The sequence below is a fragment of the Diabrotica virgifera genome, chromosome 8 (genome assembly GCF_917563875.1).
Source record: "Diabrotica virgifera virgifera chromosome 8, PGI_DIABVI_V3a".
In the NCBI taxonomy this organism is placed as follows: Eukaryota; Metazoa; Arthropoda; class Insecta; order Coleoptera; family Chrysomelidae; genus Diabrotica; species Diabrotica virgifera.
The window spans coordinates 180,495,485-180,515,187 of record NC_065450.1 but is presented as its reverse complement, the minus strand read 5'-3'; the positions used below and the strand labels follow the sequence as shown (position 1 = coordinate 180,515,187).

Below are 19,703 nucleotides of genomic sequence, written 5' to 3'. Positions count from 1 at the left end.
ATATATCGTTGTATGTGATATATAATTTTCTAAAATATTTCAAATAAATTTTACTATAGCCAAACCAATATATCTTAAACATGATTGAACTATCACTTTCTGGCAAACTTCAAACTCATTTATCAGAAAGAAATTACACTTGATGTTAATTAATTTTATTCGTTATATGAATAATATATTTTCTTGACATTACAAAACTATTCTTTCTGAGCAATAATATTTGTTAGTAAGGAATATTATTGTCTTATTATTAATAATTAATGTATTTAATGTTAAGAAATATATTTTCGAAGAAATATAATCGTATATTTAGAACTAAATTAATATTTCTTGAAAATAAAGTGATATTACATACGGCGAAATAAATCATTGTGTTAAGGTAAAATCATTATTTACTAATAAAAACAAGATATTAAACGTTATTATTACATACAAATATTTTCTCCAATCTTAAACCACTGGTTTCTACACAACAATAAAAGGATGGAGAGGCAAATACAACTTCCTCAATTTTTCCTTCTTTTGTTAATAGCACTTTGTATATCAGCAATTTACTAAAACAAAATCGTTATATAAAAAGAGTAATATTTTAACAAAAAAATTTTTTATAAAGATATAGATATTTATTTTGACGAATTCAGGAAATAAAAAACAACAAATATACGGCCCCACATAAGAACTATTAACACTAATAATAATCAATCACATTTAGTTCAAACATGGCATTATTTAACCTACACATATTTGATTATTTTTTTCTTTTTGTTAATGAAATATTAATTATTCATCTGCATAATATTAAGTTATATAAACAATGTTTAGCGAAAACAAGAGGGAAAATACAACCAATGTAAAACATTGAAGCAGACATAATATGTAATTTTCTTTATTTTTATAATCTAAAAGGGACAGCATACCTAATCATTAAAAAATTTTATTACTGGAAAGTATTATTAGTTTACATCTTAAGAGGAAACAGTAGCGATCAACAGGTAGCGAAAACGCGTTCCAAGTTTGCGGCTGTAATTTTGAATATTTTTTCGAGATATTTGGCACACGTATTCGTAATATAATAAAGAATGGCGGTACAGAGCCCAATTTGAAAAATATAATAATATGTGGAAATTACTCTGTTATTAAATACAATATTAAAAAAACAAGCCTGTACCGCCATTAAGAAGAACAAAAAAATACACTTTCTTCAAATAAACTTTTTTATCCGATGCCTAGATTTTGTGTCATTTTGGAACTACTAATGAAATAAAAAATTTTAGTAGTTCCAAAATGACACAAAATCTAGGCATTGGATAAAAAAGTTTATTTGAAGAAAGTGTATTTTTTTGTTCTTCTTAATGGCGGTACAGGCTCGTCTTTTTAATATTGTATTTTATTACAGAGTAATTTCCACATATTATTATATTTTTCAAATTGGGCTCTGTACCGCCATTCTTTATTATATTACGAATACGTGTGCCAAATATCTCGAAAAAATATTCAAAATTACAGCCGTAATCTTGTAACGCGTTTTTGCTACCTGTTGATCGCTACTGTATCACCTTAAGTCATTTAATACGTATTAACTAATTCACAGTTTTTGGCAATAAAATTCCTTAACCATTAAAATATTTCTTTTAGGCTAACTGATTTCTTTATCACAAATATATATAAACATAAAACATGATCAGCGTTGCACCCGCCATGTTTGATATAGCTTTGTATTGTATATTTTTATAGAAGACGATACATTCAAGAAACCTATTATTTGATACATAAATATACACATTTTTAAAAAGGTACTTGCAAGTATAAAATTCTACCATTTCTGGAAGGCCTTGCAGTTGGTTAATAGCTCCTTTCTTAATATTGTTCTGAAGCTATATATTATATCATTCTGTCCCAGCTTTAAATTGTGGCTTATTTCCCAGTTAGAATAATATGCTCCTTTCTTTCAGAGTTGTCCATCATTATACCTAAAAATCATGTAAAGGTACTATTATGTTTCTTTTATAACCATTCGTTAACCATTCATAACGTTAACCATTCATAACGTTAACCATTCATAACGTTAAAAAGTGCGCAGTAGTCTCATATACTCGAAAACTTAACAGTATTATTGAAGATTATTGTATTAACGGTGATCGAGTGCAGAGAGTGAGTGTTATGAAGGATCTTGGAGTTACATTTCAAACAAACATGAAGTTCAATACACACTTTTGTGAAATAACTAACAGAGCCTATCGTGCCTTGGGTTTTGTTATTAGAAATAGCAATAACTCCAGAATAAACACAATTATAAAACTCTATAATGCCCTGGTGAGACCACATATGGAATATGCTTCAAACATCTGGTCTCCAATTGCATTTTCAAACTCAGAAAGGATCGAAAAAGTTCAAAAACGATTTCTAAGATTTTTATACCTAAGAAAAAACAAGGAATATCCATATATGGTCTCTTACAGGGTAATGTTGGATTCGTTTCAGTTGCAGTCACTTGCCACTAGGAGAAACAGTCAGGCCATTATGTTTATATACCTAATTGTTAATAGTATTAAGTACACAGACTGTGATCTAATTGAGTTTGTTTACCTAAGAGTTCCTAAAAGCAGAGGCGGCTCTAGCCCATGTAGCGCCCGTGTGCAGTTGATGCCCTGGCGCCCTCTTAGTCCTTGGGCCCACCTATAAAATTATTATTAATGACCACACCGTCGAAACTTTTTGTACTTGTTATTTGGGTGGAGTCGGACAAATTTGGAGCTTGGCGCATTATGGTAGTGGAGCGTTTGTCTGTTAAGCTGTCACGAAGTTATCAATTTTATGCAAGAAAAAAAATTTATAACCACATTGGTCATTTCATTTTAATCAATGGTTTTTATCATATAAACAGCGAAAACAATTTTGTCGGACAAAAATATTGGGCCATATGACGCGTCGGACACTCTGAATATGTCAAATTTATGAAAATGATTAATTTATTACCACATGGCTAATTTTAACCCAATCTACTATAAAAATTTTTTACAATATTATGGTAACACTGTCGGACAATTTTCACGGGGCATATGCGCAGTCGGATGCGCCGAAGATGTCAATTTCCTGGAATTTTTTTATTTAGTACCACATATGTCATTTTTATTTTGTACTGTTTTTTTACATGTGTAATCCATATTAGATCACTTGTCGGACAAAAATAATGGGTCCAAAATTTTCAAAAAATTTTCCGAAATTTTCCCTCTTTTCGGAATTTTTTTTTGAAAATTCGAGAAAAGAAACTACAGAACGATGTTCGTCATTGTTCAAGGACTATGTACACAAATTTTCAGATCAAAATTTTTCCAAAATTTTCCCTCTTGTCGGAATTTTTTTTGGAAAATTTTGGGTACAACTCTACGTCAGGCTCTTTTAAATGTTGTACTTAGTGTGTGTACCAATTTTCAGCTAAATCGATTCAAAAGTAACCGAGAAAAACTGTTTTAAAAATTTTTTTGACAATGCCTTCTCTTAAGGGCGTCGATAACCTAAAATAATTAAGTTTTCTGTTCGTTTGCCCCAACATTTTTGTCAGACAATTACATTTTTTGTTTAAGAATATAATTACTTGTAACCTACTAATTTTGTCGGAAAAATGGTTGTGAAAATAAAGGATGCACGAACCCAGCATAGTTTAAGAGTATAGTTTACTAATAAAAATTAAATTTTTTGTCCGACTATGTTGTCCGACCTGCCCTAATATTTTTGTCGGACACTTAGATTTTTTGCTTTAGAATATAATTACTTATATCCTACTATTTTTGTCGGAAAAATGGTTGTAAATAAAAAAATTCCGGGAAATTGACATCTTCGGCGCATCCGACTGCGCATAAACCCCCTGAAAATTGTCCGACAAGGTTACCACATTATTGTAAAAATGTTTTAGGCTAGATTCTGTTAAAATTAGTCATATGGTAATAAATTCATTATTTTGATAAATTTGACATATTCAGCGTGTCCGACGCGTCATATGGACCAATATTATTGTCCGACAAAATTATTTTCGCTGTTGATATGATAAAAACCATTAATTAAAATAAAATGACCTATGTGGTTATAAATTTTTTTCTTGCATAAAATTGACAACTTCGTGACAGCTTGACAGACAAACGCCCCACTACCATAATGCGCCAAGCTCCAAATTTGTCCGACTCCACCCAAATAACAAGTACAAAAAGTTTCGACGGTGTGGTCATTAATAATAATTTTATATGTGGGCCCAAGGACTAAAAGGGCGGGAGCCAATAGGTATTTACAGCGTCAGAACAACCTACCCGAATCTAATCTACGATGAACTACGTATTTTCAGTATTACTAAAAAAACCAACAACAAATTGTTAATACGGATAATTTTTGAGAAGCTCTGACTCCGCTGAAAGTCGCAATAATTGTGGTAGTAATAACAGAAAATCTTTCTTTTAAATCATTTTAATCAAAAGAAAAGCCGCTTTACTTTATATTTACATGTTAACTTAAACATAATACATAATCCATTCCGTCAACGCTTATTTCGCAAAATTACCCCGCGACACGTGTACAAACGCCTTTGAAAATGCCCGGCAAGTCCCAAGCAATTTGAGCTTTATAGGTTCCACAACCTATTTCGAAATCATTGTCGATATGTCTTCAAACGAATCAAAAGATTGCCGCCCGCCGTCCAAAAATCGTTTTAAAGCCTATTTTATGTTGAAACATAGTAAAGGACCCGCTCTTTGGCGCTCGGCGCCCCCAACATGCCGGCGCCCGTGTGCACCGCACACCCTGCACAATAGGTAAAGTCGCCTCTGCCTAAAAGTAGGTTAAGGATAACCAAACCAGATCTATTTTATACAAGTTCTTATAGAAATATGTCACCAGTGAATATGTTAAAAATATGTAATGAAGTATTCAATGGACTAACTGATATAGACATATTTAATGTAAAAATCAGGGACCTTAGAACATTGCTTGCACATCAGCGCTAGGTTTAAGGGATTTCATAAAACACAAATACTCCCTTCCTTTTTCATTTACTTAGCATATTAGTTTTAGGTTTATATTCTTAGTTAGTAAGTACTTCACTTTACATGTAACTACTATTAGTTTATAGTGTTTGTAAAGTTTTAAATAAATAAATAAATAAATTCGGATACGCAACAATATTATTATTACATCTTAAATTACTCAACTTACTTTTATTTAATACCTATATGTACGTACCTTCAAAATATCCGTTAATTTTTAAAGAACACCAACAAATCCAAAATCCATCTGCATATATGAACATGAACTAATATCACACCATCTTGACAAACACTGCCGATTAAATCATAAATAGTTAATCTGCGCAATTATTTTGTGGAAGAAAATCGGACCTCTTGGATATTAAAGCACCCTAATATGTCTGTGTAGATTTTGGGGTTCGATCCGACCATCACTTGTGACATCGTTGCCGTATCCTCTATTTTTTCATATTATCACGTTACAATTTTTGTGATATTATACACGAGCGTAAAAAAGCGCTTGGTTTTCGAGATACTGACCACAGAGGGATGAATGGCTAATTTTATTCATACTTTATATTTCCGAGGGTGCTCAAAATGAAAATAAAGTTTATTTTGAATTTTATGTGGGGAAACATTGTCAAAATCGCAATTTTAACCTAAAAATAAAAAAAAGAAATCACGTTTTTTTTTGCGTTTACCTCGCTACAACTCTGTTCCATTTTAATATTTTTTTCTGAAATTTTTACACTATATAGCTGTAATATTTCTAAAGACAAAGGTATCTGCCTCATGTTTTATTCTTATCATGATAAAGGTTATGAATTTTTCAAAGAAAAAGGTGCGGATTTGTGCATTGCAAAGTTTAATCGCAAAAGTTGTGTGACCAAGTTTAAAATTTTGCTTCTCAATTACGTTTATTTTAAAGTAAAGAGTACAAAGAAGTTTTCTGGTAAGTTTTAGATCAAAATGTTTTATAGAAACAAAAAATAGTGCAACTTTTAATGTCAACATTAGAAATCCCGAATATAACGCTTATTTTTTGAGGGACAGACAATATAGGTCTAATTTCTCACCTTTAGTACTATCCTTGGATTATAAGCTTCCTCAATCTAGACAATCTAGGTCTAATTTCTCACCTTTAGTACTATTCTTGGATTATAAGCTTTCATTTGACACCTCATTTGTCATTTTACCTAGTATAATGACGGAGAAGTAAACGTTATTATTCTATTATATTTGTAGGTACATTTACCATTGATTGAAATTATGAAAGAAATATATAGAAAACAGCATGGCAACACTGTGACCCACAAACATAAAAATTCAGCCACATTCAGCTGTGCGTTACATAGGGTGCTTTAATAACCAAGATGTCCAGAAAATCTATTTGCAAGTAATATTTCGGCTTAAAAAGTTTTTATTTTATGTATAACCACAGTGTTACTACAGAGGGTATTTCTGAAGAATTATTTCTTGTGGTTTAAAATATTTATTTGATTGCAAGAAAATTTCTTGTTCACAAACATAAATATAGAATAACTTAACATATATTTCTTATACTGAAAAATATTTGTAGTTTTCAATTTAAGAAAAAAAAAACTTTAGGATAAGAAAATAAAAATGTAATGATTAATGAATTTCTTTTTATTGGAGAAATTATCTGTAAGAAATTATTGAGTTCTGTTTAAAAAACTCGTTTCTTTATACGTGTACCGATATGTTTAAGGTTAATATGATATGTTAAATTTTAAGAAAGATGGCTCAAAGAAATCAGTGTTTTAAGAGAAAAGAAATTGTTCTCGCGGTGTAGTTATTCTGAGGAGCGCTCTTATCTCCTGGTTGTTTATTCAATTTTAGTTATTATGATGCCTTATGATCTTATGAAAGCAGTCAAGTAATTTTGATTATAAGGACTTTTAAGTATTCTAATTTGTCCACAAATGTATTTGTGTATCACAGGGTAGAGAATGAAGATTGTATGAGACCAAATACAGCCTTATCTCACTCCTCGTATGATTTTTAGGTATTCGGTATTTTCACATTCAATTCTACAATTTTCGTGATTTTGCACATTGATTTCGACATTCCTGTTTGGTCTTAAACACTGCGTAATATCTGTACTCAAATTTAGTCCAAAGTAATCAAAAGTTATTAAAACTCATTTTTCATTATTATTCAAACAAAATAATATTAGTACAAGTACATAGCAGTTATTAAATATGAGTTTTCTTTATACAATGTAAAACAGGCCAAAATATTTTCTAAGGGAAATAATGCTTTACCTTTTTTTATTTATTTTAGGTTTTTAATATGAAAGTCATAAACTAAGAGAGAATGAACCGCCTAAGGGCAGATACACACAACGATTGTCTTCTCGTCCTATTTTCCCGCACAACAAACAATATTCTAGAGCTACAGTAATTGACCTCTTTGTTAAAATATGTCATGGCTTCAGGAAATCAGGGTCGATACAGTACATCAGCCAACGAGGTGACATTATCCATATCTTATGTACCCCCATTAAGCGCAATTGTGTCAACAAGAGATTTTATAGTAGTTGTAAATTGTTATATTGAAATTTTAGTTTGGAATTTTTATTATTTTTTTATTTGACAGGCAAATTATAATATGTAAATGAAAAAGAGCAAAGTATATTACAAAAGAGTCCTCTGCTACTTTAACCCGGGAAGAGTTGCGCTCATTTATCGCGTAATCAGTCGCGCGATTAAATTAAATCAAACAATACGAATTTAAATACGAATTTAAAACAGCCTAGCCGGGTAAGATGATGAAAGTGCCCCCAACTCGATACGAATTCCATATAGGTCACCGTTTAGCATATATAGTGAAACTAACTTTCTGAAATTTTTAGCCCCCTAGGTGGTCATGTGACCCATCTAGAGCCTAATTAGGGTTTTTATGTTTTATTTTTTATCTCAGCCGCATCGAGAACTAGCGAAAAACTTTAAATAAAAAAGTTGTAACATTTAAAAAGTTCTGTCCGAAAAAAATTTTATTTTTTTATTTTTGGCGCGAAATTTAAATTTTAGAACGATTTTAAAATTTTAAATGAGTATAAAAAAATAACTTAGATATTAGTTTTCACGAAAAAAATATATAACGTGTATTTTTGCATAGTGTTTCACCCTAAATTTTTTAAAATTTTTAAAATTGGTGAAACGCACCTTTAAAAATAAAAAACCGCATTTTTTCGGTTTTTTTTTTTCGTTTTTGATACAATTTTATACATATTTCTCAAAAAAGGTAACACCGCCACTGGAGTAGGTAAAAAATTGAAAAATAATTGGGGTTTGCTTTATAAAAATTTTTTGTAACACCATCCATTTTCAAGATACAGGGCGTTGGAGAAAATAAAATTTTACAAATTTTTTACGATTTTGCCGAAACTACTGGCAACATTGTAATAAAATTTGGCGAGTTTTAAAGTTAGTTGTTATACATTTTTTGACATACAAATAAGAATTTTATATTTATCATTGGCGCGCATTGGGGTAATGGTCTGAACTTTTTAACCCGCCGTTACACGCGTCTTCTATTGTGACGTGGTTGCACGCGTATGAGCGTCGCCCTCACCTACATAAATTCGACTTATTTCGAGGAAGAATGAATGTCAACATGTAAAAATATAAAATGGGTTGTACTCACATATTATAGAAAGTCTCGTAAACCAATTTTTTTTATTAATTTAACAAAACAAAAGTAAAAATAATATAGATCAAAAGCAAGTTTTCTTAATTTTCAATTTCAGCAAGCCACTGAAGAAATTAACGTTCTTTACGCGAATTCATTTTACTAAAAATACAAATTAAAATTAAAAACTGTTCTGAAGTTATTTCTTTGTAGTATTTATGTAACTAACTATTAATATTTTGTATTTTGATAACGACGTCCGAGGTGGAATTCGAAACGTCAATAAAATCAATTTTCAAGTTAAATTGTGGCTTATTTCCCAATTAGAATAGGTAAATTTAAAAATGGGTTCTTAACCAGTGGCGCACCTAGAATTTTCCTCTGGGGAGGGGTGGGGTTTGCTTGGGCACCGAAAGTTTTTTGTATTATTTGTGAAAGACAAGTTACATTTTCCTACTTTCTTTTATATATATTTCTATATGCTCTGGGTGGGAGTTTAACCCCCAAACCCCCCTCGGTGTGCCACTGTTCCTAACCTAATCCAAACAATAATATTTTAATTAAACCTACCTAAATATTAAATAAACACCTAAAAGTTTCTTTGAGATAATAGAAACGTGATTTCACTGTGATTGCACGCGCAGTGAGGAATTCCCTCACTTGAAGAGGGATGTCTCTTCTTTCAACTATCACACAGCACACTGGCCGCCTGAAATATTCTATAACTTTTTCATACCCTCTCATAAACCATGCTAAAGGCATTCCTGGGTGCTTAAGGTTATTGTATTAGTTTACACAATGTCATTGGTTATAAACAAATATGGTGAGGGATTTCTTCATAGCGCGTGTAATGGCGGGTTAAAGAAAAAAGATAGTACGCCACTGACTTATTTCAAATTAATAATCGTTTTTGAATTTTTTGTTCAATTTGCGACAAAAAATCTATCTTTCTATTTTTTCATACGACGCGCCATTTTTATTCAAAAAATAAAACATCTTAACCCTTACAAAGTATTCGAAATTCTATGAAATAAAATACTACTATAATGTTAGTAATTTCTACATCTAATAATAATAGTTAATATAAAAAACTAATTCGAATACTTTGGAAGCGTTAAGATATTTTATTTTTTGCAGCAAAACGGCGCCTCGTATGAAAAAATGAGAAGATAGTTTTTTTATCGCAAATTGAACGAGGAATTCAAAATGATTGTTAATTTGAAATACGTCAGTGGCGTACTACCTTTTTTTATTTGAAAAAATTGTATGTCAAAACATGTACAATAACTACCTCTTAAAACCCGCCAAGTTTTATTACAATGTTGCCAGTAGTTTCGGCAAAATCGTAAAAAATGTGTAAAATTTTGATTTCTTCAACGCCCTGTATCTTGAAAATGGATGGCTTTACAAAAAATTTTTATTAAGCAAACCCCAATTAGTTTTCAGTTTTTTACCTACTCCAGTGACGGTGTTACCTTTTTTGAGAAACATGTATAAAATTGTATCAAAAACAAAAAAAAAAACGAAAAAATGCGGTTTATATTTTTAAAGGTGCGTTTCACCAATTTTAAAAATTTGAAAAAATTCAGGGTGAAACAATATGCAAAAATACACGTTATATATTTTTTTCGTGAAAACTTATGTCTAAGTTATTTTTTTATACTCATTTAAAATTTTAAAATCGTTCTAAAATTTAAATTTCCCGCCAAAAATTAAAAACAAAATTTTTTTCGGACAGAACTTTTTAAAGCTTACAACTTTTTTATTTAAAGTTTTTCGCTAGTTCTCAATGGAGCTGAGATAAAAAATAAAAACTTAAAAAGCCTAATTAGGCTCTAGGTGGGTCACATGACCACTTAGGGGGCTAAAAATTTCAGAAAGTTAGTTTCACTATATATGCTAAACGGTGACTTATATGGAATTCGAATCGAGTTGGGGGCACTTTTCATCATCTTACCCGGCTAGGCCCTTTCTATTACATTAGATTTTTATTTACTTGTTATGTTAAATATATCTCTTTCTAACAATATTAAAGCTAATTGGTTCTTACCAAAGCCATAAATTCCACAAAAAAAAATAAAAAATTTAAAAAAATAAAAAAAATAACTACGCATTACTACATCTATTTGATCTGCAAAATTTGGTGTTTATTGCTTGCTTCGTTGTCTCGAATACACCTTATCCCCTACGGTATTCGATTTTGAGCCAACTGGGTGTACGTCATCAAGAACCAACATGCGACAACATTCATCATCATCATCATCATCCAGCCTTCTGCATCCAAAGTTGAACATAGGCATACCCTAATTTCTTCCAGTTTTGTCGATCTTGGGCTTTCTGCAACCAATTCCCAGCAATCCTTTTGACGTCGTCTGTCCATCGTGTAGGTGGTCTACCTCTACTTCTTCTGTCTTCTCTTGGTCTCCACACTGTAATTTTTTGGGTCTACCCCCCCGTCCTTCATTCTGGCTACATGGCCCGCCCAATCCCACTTCAGCCATGCTACTCGCTCTATGACATCTGTGACGCCTGTCCTTCTGATTCCTTCGTTCTGACCCTGTCTCTGAGAGTCAGTCCAAGTAGTGACCGTTCCATTCTTCTTTGGGCCAGTCTAAGTTTCGTTGCTCTGGCCTGGGTTAACGATAATGTTTCGGCGCCGTAAGTCATGACTGGAAGGACACATTGGTTGAACGTCTTCCTTTTCAAATAATTTGGCAAAGTTGCTCTTGAAGATGTCTGATAGAGCTCCATATGCAGCCCATGCTAATGTGATCCTTCTCTGTAATTCGGCAGTTTGATTGTCTCTGGCAATTTGGATTTCATGAGCTAAGTATTTATATTTATGGACCAATGCTATTTCGTTGACGTCGACTTTTGGATTTTCGCTTGGTACCAGGTTTGTCATGTATTGTGTTTTTCCATACTTGATGTTTAAACCAACTTTTTTACAGGCGTCATCTAACTCAGTAAGCATAGTTTTAATCTCTTTTAAGTTGTCTGTTATAGGAACTATGTCGTCTGAGGATCGTAGGTGGGAGAGCCTTTCACCGTCGACATTTATTCCTTTGGCGTCCCACTTTAATTGTTTGAAAGCATGTTCAAGTACTGCCGTAAAGAGTTAACGTGTCTGCATGTCTAATTCCTATTTTGATTTTTATAGATTTGGTATCTTTGTGTAGTTGGACGGTCATGGTTGCATTATTGTATATGTTCGCTATCAGTTTGGAGTACCGATAATCTATAAAACTTTCCTCCAATGCTCCATTATGCTGTTAATTTCTATCGTATCAAATGCTTTGCGAAAGTCTACGAAAGCCAGGGCCAATGGTCGGTTGTATTTGATAGATTTTTCTATAATTCCTTTTATGCAGTGTAGGTGGTCGTTAGTGCCAAAGTTTTTCCTAAAACCCGCCTGTTCTCTACGTTGGTAAAAATCTAATTTTGTTTTCAGTCTATTTGTTATTATTCTTATGAAAAACTTGTAGAGGTAGTCTAATAGGCTTATGGGCCGGTAATTCTTGAGGTCTGTTGGATCGCCTTTTTTGTGTAACAAGATGGTAAGTGCACTATGCCATCTTATAGGTGTTTCACTTTGGTGCAGACATAAGTTGAACAATTCTTTTATGTTGTTTAAAAGTCTGTCTCCTCCAATCTTTACGGCATCTATAACGATATTGTCTTCTCCCGGAGCTTTATTTCTTTTCATTTTTCTCAATGCGTTCCTGATTTCGTCTGTAGGGGAGAGTTGGATAAAACGGGATAGTCGGATAAAACGGGATACCTGGCCTAAAGACTCAACTAGTGCTGCTATCAATCGGACAACGACGAAAACTTGCTCTCAGTCGTCATTTAAACATTCTCAGTTCGTTTTACCTCGATGCCACTATTTTATGAAAAGTTGTTGTGTTTAGAATTGTTTGACTCTATTTTTTTGTTACTTTGTACTTTTAAGTGCGTTGTTTTCTACATTATATTGCCTACATATCTAAACGTATAATTCCGGTGACCATTATATTTAATTAAGCACTCATTAACGAATATTCTCATGTGTCAATTTGGTCCTATTCTGAGTCTATCTAATTTTACTTTCACGTTTATGCAGGAGCCATTTTTGTTTTGAAAAATGTCTGAGTTGGACAAAACGTGACACTTATAAGTTTGATAAAATGGGATACAGTTTTTTATGTCCCGTTTTATCCACCTAATTATTTGTTGGCCTATAATTTTTTTAAATAGCGATAAAGCGTGTTCTCATACTGCAGAATAGAACAACATATTTTTATGTGACTTTTGTTCTGATATACGTACCTAGTCCTAAATAAAAGGTATTATTTCCCATTTTGCAATAAAACATAAAAAAGGCCTATTTTTAAGTTTCTGGCTACTAAAGATATTGTTTTTTCAAAGGTAAATTTTGCTTTGCAGCCTTATATCTACTTAAATATACTTTTTAGACAATTTTATGCAAAAAATTAAATATTGTGAACCTACCCCATTTTATCCAACCGTGGTATGCTAAAAAGGGATGTGCAGGACTTTAATAAATATTTTTTTTTTACTATTTTCCAGTTATTAAAAATAGCTAAAGGAATGTTTTATGTGTGCTTCAATAAATGTTGTACCTATAAAAAATAATAATATGATAATTTCTTTAACATTTTTTCCGTAATAAAAATAAACAAGAACGGTATCCCGTTTTGTCCAACTCTCCCCTAGATATATCAGGCATCAATTCCGATCCTTGGTTGACTAACCTTTCTCCTCTGAATCTTCTAGTAGCTCATCATGGTGTTGTTGGCTGTTGTATGGTTCTGTATAGGAGTCTCCTACTACCCTTAATAATTTATCTCTGTTGATGATGATATTTCCATCTCTATCCTTTAATTTCTTTATTTCTTTTTTGCCATTTGTCAATTGTCTTCTTAGAACTTTAAGGTTCTTGTTATCTTCAATTGTTTGTTGAAATACGTTTGTTTTTATATTTTCGGTTGTCCGTCCTAATAGATTTTTGTATTCTTTTACTTATCTCTCTAAATTCGTGGTGTTGTTTACTTCTATTACTTTGCATTTTTCTCCGCTCTTCCATTAATGCTTGTGTTTGGGGGCTTATTATTTTGTTATGTGATGTCTTTTGGCAGTGTATCTTTTGGCTCTCTCTATAGCTTCTATTATAATGTCATTAAGGGTGTTAACATTTAGGTCTGTATTCCTATCGTTTTGGAGAATGCTGTTGATATGTTCTTCAAATACATTTATATTTTTAGGTTCGGTCCAGGTAGTTGTGGACTTATTTTTGATCATGCGGTATATCTCATTCCCAAGGTCTATTTCTATCGAGACTTTTACCATTGTGTGGTCGCTATCTGTTGAAAACTGGTTTAGAACTGTAACGCCTTTAAAGATTTGCTTCTTGTCGGTGATTATAAAATCGATCTCGTTTCTAGTTTTTCTATTTGGGCTCTGCCACGTCCATCTACGATGTTCTTTTTGGTAGAAGAAGCTGTTCATTTGGAATAGACTTTCTCCAGCAGGAAACTAAGTAACGTTTTACCGCGTTCATAAGGTTACCTTAGGTACATAGCATTGAAGTGCTCTTGAATTTCGCTGCGCGATTTCTCTTCCGAAAATTAGACTCGAATCACCGACGGTTTTACGCTTTTTCCATTTTTCTAAAGTCCACGGTCAGGATCGCTTCCACATGGGGTTAAAACAAAACTACCATTCCTATTCTGCTGAAATTTTGACTTAACCGTCTGCGTCTACGTAGATCATTAACTTCCTTACTTTTAATCCTAGAAACTTAAAAAAAAACAAAAAATAAATCTCTTTAAAAAGTTGTAATGAGTTATCTCACAAAAGTGTTTCATTTTTGGTTATTTCACGTTGAAATATTCGATTTGGAGTTTGACGGGTATGAACCTATTTTTCGTTAGTTACAACACTTCTTTTACTCGGTCTTGAATCTCATACATACACCATTTTTTTACTTTATTATGGAGTATATTTTTGTTTTTAATGATTTTTTCGATAAAATACTTACGTTTTAGTTATTTGCAAAAAACCGTCTAAAAGCGGGTCTTTTTTGTTGAAAAATTAACAATTTTAACATTTTTACTCTCAAACAACTCGAAAATTACATACTAACTTAGTGAAAAAATGCTATGGAACAAAAGTTGCTTAGAATTAGTCAGTTTAACCATTTCCGGACTTATTTAAACGTATATTTTTTCACTACTGATAAGGGGTAAAATTCACCTTCATGGCAAAAGCACACGTCGACACAATATCACTTTTCTTCTTTGACATGTTTCCTGTGTTTGGCAAATTTCATGCCAATCTAAGCAGTTCTTTAAAACTTATAGGTTTTGCCATATTTGACCGTCAGTGAACGTACTAATAAATCATAGATATTACCAATTAATGGCAATATTATAAAAAAAATTTATCTATACTTTAGTTTACTATATCTTACCGTTTTTTTAATATTAAGACTAACATTAATACAGATTTTGTGTTTCCTTTGTGTAACAAAGTGAAAGCAATAACCTTAATTCCAATTTCTATCCCATTCTTTTCCCGTCTATCAACAAACTACAAAAATCTAATTTCTCTGTTGGCCGCGGTTTCCAAACTGATGAGTTTTTACTGAGCACCGCAGGATATTGAAGTTGTCTAGCCGTAGCTGTTACGTTGCTGCAAAAATAACCGGACTTGACAGGATATTGCTTCCAATATCGCTTGTAAATGCGAGTTCCATTCAAACAGTATGACCCATTTTGAAATTGTCCTTGTATAGCGTATTTATGATATCATAATTTAGTACATTGAATCACGGTTTTTGCTCCAAATTTTATAGACCCGCTTGGATTGACGTGATGGGTGACACATAGGTAACATATCAAAGAAGAAAAGTGAATGTGCGGATGTGTGCTTTTACCTTGGGGGTGAGATTCATTCCTTCTGGGCATAGGCGTTACCAGGGGGGTTTTGGGGGTTATAACCCCCCCCATTGGGATGTACTTTGAGCTTAACACCATAGCTCTCAGAGACCTTCCAGTAGTTGTAACCCCTCCCTTTCAGGTAGTTGTAACCCCCCTTAGGATCATCCTGGTTACGCCTATGCTTCTGGGGGTGAAAAAATATACGGTCAAAGTAAGTCCGGAAATAGGTAAACTGAATAATTTTGAGCAACTTTTGTTTTATAGCATTTTTTCATTAATTTAATACTTTTCGAGTTATTTGCGGGTAAATATATGTTCATTTTTCAACAAAAAATCACGTTTGTAAGCGGTTTTTTGCAAACTACTTAAAAAGTAAGTAGGTACTTCATCGAAAAAAAAAACATTCTAAAAAGGTAAAAACAATGGTGTATATATTAACTCTCTAGACCTAGTGGAAGTAACGTTATGAAGCTAATGAAAAATAGGTTTATATCCGTCAAATTTCAAAGCAAATCTTTTAACGTGAAATAACCAAAAAATGATGAACTTTTTGGCTAAAACTCATTAAAGATTTTATAAAATGTTTAAAAAATATTTATTTTTGTTTTTTGAAAAGGTTTCTAACGTTAAAAGTAAGCAAGTTACTCTCAAAATAAGGTTTTTCCCATCATTTGGTCAAAAAAACCCGGGATAATCACCCCCTAATTAGCATTTTAAATCAAATGAATCGTTACCACTTCACAAGTTACTTTACTTATGTATTATTTATATTATCTGTAAATGTCATCGGTTGAAAGGTCCTATTCTTTAAAAAATTTGGTTTTCAAGTAATTTTTTTTAATTTTTTATTTTGAAAAAAATGATTTTTTTCAAAATAATAAAAAATTCATTAGTGATACCAAATATCACTAAGAGTAAGAAAATGTAGGTTTTGCTTTTCTGAATATTTTTGATTTTTTGTTTTTCTGTAAGGCAAAGCTTGTTTTGAACATTTTAAAAAGTTATAATTAACGAGTTTTTCACAAAAACTGCTTAATTTTTTGGTTATTTCACGTTAAAGTATTCAATTTGGAATTTGGCGACTATGAACCTATTTTTCATTAACTACAACTCTTCTTTTACTGTTGTAAAATTACTGCAGTACCTACTTATATTTTGCGGCTATATTTCTGTTAAGAATTATTTTTTTTTTTCAATGAAATACTTATTTTTTAAGTTATTTTCAAAAAACCGTCTAAAAGTGTGTTTCCACTTCCACTTCGTTTTTTTTTGGCTAGCATACAAATGCATCTACCAGCACATTTCTTTAAATCGTGTTTTTTTGTTGTTGAAAAATGAACATATTTTACTCGCAAATAACTCAAAAAGTATTAACTTAGTGAAAAAATGCTATAGAACAAAAGCTGCTTAGAATTTTCTTACTAAATTAAATGGTTAAGCAAACTGCCACCTTGTGCCAAACAGGAACCAAGCCTATTATACAACGCATTTTTGATGGCGTTGAGTTCATTTGTTGATCTGTTTTGACTACCTTTTTAATCAGTTCCTCCAAGTTATTGCCTCGTTCGAATTCATACCCGTACAAATACATATTCCAAGCAGCATTCTCCTAAATCAACAATCTAGGAGAATGTAGTCTGGTAACCCAGAGAGCCATTTTAATGTACGTTGTCTACCAATCACACGCTCAGGAAAAAAACAAATCTAAATCTCTGAGACTATTTAATAGTCTCTGATGTCCTGTGAATTTTATAAAAACAGCCTTCTTGTTGAAATCAAATTTTATTTTAAGTTGATTTGAAGATGTTGAAGCTGAGGAATAATTTGATCTCGTGTAATTCACGAAATACGATCTTACAAAATTGCAATCTGAACATTCAACTTTTGTGAATACTGCGTACGCACAGACATTTTCTTTCCTGGAAGCCGTCCGTGCATGTACCCCGGTCGCACTGCAGCTTTTCAGCTTATTGTGCTTTCTACCATTTGTTCTTATGACACCTAATCCAATATAGTAGTGCCCTTCGCTAGCCTGTTAAGGTCCATTGGGTTAGTGGCATATACTGTCGGACTTGGTCTGCAGTTTCCACATATAGCTTGTCTCTTAAAGTCCAGAGCCTCGCAATCGCACAATAAATGTCTGACTGTCTTGGTCTCTCTATTGCATAGTCTGCAACTAAGATCTCCGTTGTAAAGTCCTATCGTGTGTAGGTGTCCTTTTACTGGAAAGTGTCCAGTTAGGAAACCTATAGTGATTTTTGAGCTGATTTCTGTTCATTTTGAACAGTTCTTCAACTCTCTTTGCGCATGTCTGAGGTATAAATCTCTTCGCATGCTTTTGCGTAGGAATTTTTAGTATTATTTGTGCTCTCTTTGTATCCAGCTTCTTAATCGGTCGCTGATTGTGCTTTTGGGCACTCCCAGTGCTGGTTCTGGACCGAAGTATCTTGTTGCTGATCCTCGTCTAGCAAGCTCGTCAGCTTTCTCATTACCAGCGATCCCTTTATGTCCAGGCACCCAAGTGAGTTTTACCTCATTATCTTCCGCCAGGGTGTCTTTACGGATGCATAGTTTTCGACATAAACGCGGTTGAACTTTCAAAAAATCGAAAAATTGCAATTTTTGAACCCGAATAACTTTTGATTGAAAAATAAAATAGCTATTATTCTGCTTCAAGTTCAAGTCAAATTCTATCGGTTTTAATTACTTTCATTGCTAAAAATTAATTTTTTTAATGTTAAACGAAGCTAAAAACACATGGTGATTAAATGATGTTTTCAATGCATTTCCCATTTGAAATCGAACGAGTAGGCGCGCATACAGACAATTTCTACGTAGATTACGTACTTTAAAACGCACGCATTGGGCACGGGAAACACTATGTGTTTATGGCTTTGTTTAACAAATAAAAACTTAATGTTTAGCAATGCAAGTAATCAAAACCGATAGAATTTGACTGGAACTTTCAAATTCAGTAAGCAGAATTGCTATTTTCATTTTTAATCAAAAGTTATTCGGGTTAAAAAATTGCACTTTTTCGATTAATTGAAAGTTCAACCGCGTTTATCTCTAAAACTATGCATCCTACGAAAAAACTTGTAAGACCATTTTTTGCTGAGAATCACCCGAAAAATACAAAAAATGTTTTGTTTTGCGAAAAATCGCAGTTATATAATTCCTCTAATTCTTTGTTTATAACAAACTTATCGACATCCGGATCAACTGATACCCAAAAAATTCGTGTTCTACGGGTCAAAATACATAAAAAAAACTTGGGTAAGTCCATCTGAATTAAGGAAGCCGTTGTACCCCCCCCCCCCCCCCCCGGCAACAGGACTAATAATATCATACCTCCGCTCATAGAGTGTCATAAGTCAAAAAACCAAAATTTCGTGAAAACGACGTTTAAAGTTTGTCCTATAACTTTTTCGGGTTTGATTAAAAAATTATTAAAATTAGAATAATAACTATGTTAGTCAGTTACAATGGCTTTTGAAGCTCTATAAAATAACGTATTAAGTATAAAATATTTAAAGAAAAATATTTTTTTTGGGTTGTGCCACTATACAGATAAAATACCGACAAATTTACGAAATATTATTTAAGAAAAGTGACACTTGCAGTACAGAATATAACATCGCACAAACTCCGCTCAAAGAGTGTCATAAGTCAAAAAAGCAAAGTTTCGAGAAAACGACGTTTAAAGTTTTTCCTACAACATTTTCGGGTTTAATTCAAAAACTATTAAAATTAGAATAATAATTATTTTATTCAGTTACAATGGTTTTTAAATTTCTATAAAATTACGTATTAAGTATATTAAAAATATTTAAAAAAATATTTTTTTTGAGTTGTGCCACTATACAGATAAACTATTTTTAATGGGAAATAAGCCACAATTTTTCGAAAAAAATGATTTTATTTAACGTTTCGAAGCCCAAATCAGGTTTCGTTGTCAAAATACAAAATACTATGTAATCGAATGAACTATCTTTTAGTAAAGTCGTCCCAGGAACGGAACTCATAAATATTGGCGATATCATTTTAAAGTCTTCTACTTTAAAATGTATAATATACGTCTGAATTGCCAATATAAATG

At 32.2% G+C, this 19,703-nt stretch overlaps 1 protein-coding gene across 1 annotated transcript in view; it reads left to right on the top strand.

Annotated features, from left to right (window-relative positions):
- Positions 1–19,703, top strand: part of LOC114332169 (uncharacterized) — a 400,535-nt gene that overhangs the window by 34,449 nt on the left and 346,383 nt on the right. The window lies entirely within an intron of this gene.